Source organism: Lepisma saccharinum, chromosome 13, assembly GCF_977018435.1.
Source record: "Lepisma saccharinum chromosome 13, izLepSacc3.1, whole genome shotgun sequence".
In the NCBI taxonomy this organism is placed as follows: Eukaryota; Metazoa; Arthropoda; class Insecta; order Zygentoma; family Lepismatidae; genus Lepisma; species Lepisma saccharinum.
In genome coordinates, this window is record NC_139241.1 from 24070878 (window position 1) to 24073725 (window position 2848).

The window sequence follows — 2848 nt, forward strand, 5'->3', positions numbered from 1 at the left end:
ATCAGTGGCGTACGCAAGGGGGGGGTTACCGGGTTTAAACCCCCCCCCTTGAGCTTTTGAAATATTATGGAAAATGCTGTAGAAAAAAATTAAAAATGGCTAATTTATCACAGTCAAAGAACTGCGACAGTAATAATAATAATAATTTGAATTATTATTCCCATGCATCATGAAGAAAAACACAACATTCCAAACACAATGTAAGCGGCCGCAAAGTTCAATTTTGCATTTTTTTTTTTTTTGCAAAAAGTCGCGCAGTGACTCTCTCGAGAATTGTGAAAATTCCTTGCTTCGTCGCAGTGTGCCGACCTTATTGCAAACGTTCTTCCCGGTACTGATTTCACATCCCCTTGTGAACTCTCAAGTGATGCTGAGTCTACATCCGCATCATTAAATAATGTTGAAGAAGTGCTTTGTGAATCACCTAGAAGTGATAAATGTGTTGGAATGTCTATAAACTTACTTTTCAACGAAAACATAGACTCAGTGGAATTCAGCAACATGTATTCTCGCACTTCATCATCATCCTGGGTGAGTTCCATAGGTAAAGGTAATGTAAATTCCCCCGTGCATACAGCACCGTGCCATGAAGGCACACGTAGTGGTGTGGTGGGCCCCAAAGATTCTCGATCTCGAACTATTTTGCAGGTGATGTGAGCAGCACCATGCTCCGGCAGCCTTCATCCCCCAGGGTTGCTCTCAGGTACCCATTGCTATGAGGCTGTTGCGGAGACAAGGCTGGATAAATTCCAACCGATTCCGGGAATCGAACCCGGATATCCCACGAAGTTGTCAGACTAGACCAGCGCGGCTCCTTGAATGAGTTTCATATTTCGATTATTTCAATTTAATATATTTGCTTGTTTTTATTGATTTTCTTCACACTTAAAATGTCTCACTTATCATATACAAATAACCCTTGACTAGACAATTATTTTGTAACAAAGAAACAAAAGAAATGTAATTTTGTTCTATTTCTTTCATAAATAGCAGCTGCATTAGTAGTAATTATTAGTAGTAATTAAACTAATTAATTAATTAATTATAATTTATTTAATATTATTATTATTAATTAAAGTATAATAAAACAATGGTAATGTGAATTTGTAGAAAGTTTTCGAAATAACACCCCCCTTGATGAAATCCTGCGTACGCTACTGCATAGAATTATACATTTCACACAAAGGAAATCGGTCACAGTGTTCATTTGTGTAAAGGAGTACAGGGACATGATTACTGCAAAGTGAAAGAGTGTTTTTTGAGTGGGCAACACTATTATATGGGGATAACTTGCGTCGATTGCCACCCTTGAAAAACAAAATACGTGCTTCTCTCTCCTGCCAACGTCCATGAGCACAACACAAATCCCACAGAGAAGAATACTAACTGTGTTTCCAGACGTCAGAGCCTGGATTAGTACATTAAACGCCGATCATTCGTAAGAAGGAACTACATATTGCACGGAATATAAGTTTCGGAGATTACCTGTAAATCAATTTTCATTGATAAGTCACCAGAGATGTCAGGTTATAATGTGGGGTGATAAGAACATATTTGATCATCTTTTTAGACTGCAAACGCTGTCCTCTTATTATTGTTGTTATTATGTTGCATTCACGATTCAGGGACGTTTCTTCGTGCATTCTTCCTCGAAAATAGCATCATGAAAAATATGACAAAGAATGATTTATATGCTGAAAATAATTTAAATATCTAATTATCAATAAAATGAATTTACAATTGTTGTCTAAACATAACATCAATGATTTTCGTCTAATAATCGTAGTTGAAGATTATTTTCATCTGTTTTTAATAAAAACACCTTCAATCAGACAGACAGGAATGTCTTGACTTTACAATTAAACAGTAAATTCCTCCTCTCATTCAGGAATTCCTGATAAAGAATCGTGCGTGCAACCAGTCTGTCACTGTTTGTGTGTGTGGGGGGGGGTTATTATATAAATAAACACACACACATGCATTATCTATGAGAGAGAGAGAGAGAGAGAGAGAGAGAGAGAGTCGCGGTAGTTTAGTCGTTATGGCGTCTGACTGCCATGCGAGGGACCCAGGTTCGATCCCTGGCGGGGGAGTGACCGGGATTTATCCCACGTATTCAAGCGGGTGCAGCGCCCAGCTAGCGTTGTATGAAGTGGGTACCTGGGGAACTATGTGGGTTAAAGGGGAACAGTGGTATGGTGCCGTTCACATCACGCCCCCGCCTCCAGCCGTGTCAAGAAAGTGTAGGGCTTGCAAAGTCTTGATTATGTCAATAACCATTACAGATAAAATTTGTTAAACGAAAGGCGCCTGGGTTATGCAGAAGTTCAACTAGTTGCCATAAAGCACCTCCGCTGGGTGTATTCTCTACATCTGTCAGCTGTGGAACTCACAGCATGGGTACCATCTTGGAACTCACCTATGGAGAAGCGTGGTCTTCGATTGAAAGACCCTCTGCAGGTGGTCAACAGCGAAAGTTTGCCATTATATCTCGTTCAAAAAGAAGCCACAGAAGCATGGGATACGAGACCAAGGTGAATTCTAGCTACAGTTCGGGCCTCTTGCGACATGGATGATATCGATGCTATTCTCCTTACCTCAGGAGCTGTGCTTATGGCGATGACAAAAAACAGAATTGCGTCGACGAAATAGACATATTTTCCTTCGTATGTATGCAAAATTTGTATGTATTTCCAGATTGAATTATATATTTTAACATAACAAGTGGTATTTGTACCATCTTTCTGGATTTTGATTAATTTATTGATTTGTTTCTTTACGTCACTTTTCTGCCACTTTTGGATGAAGATGAGTGATGATACGATGAAACTGATGAAGTGACATTAAA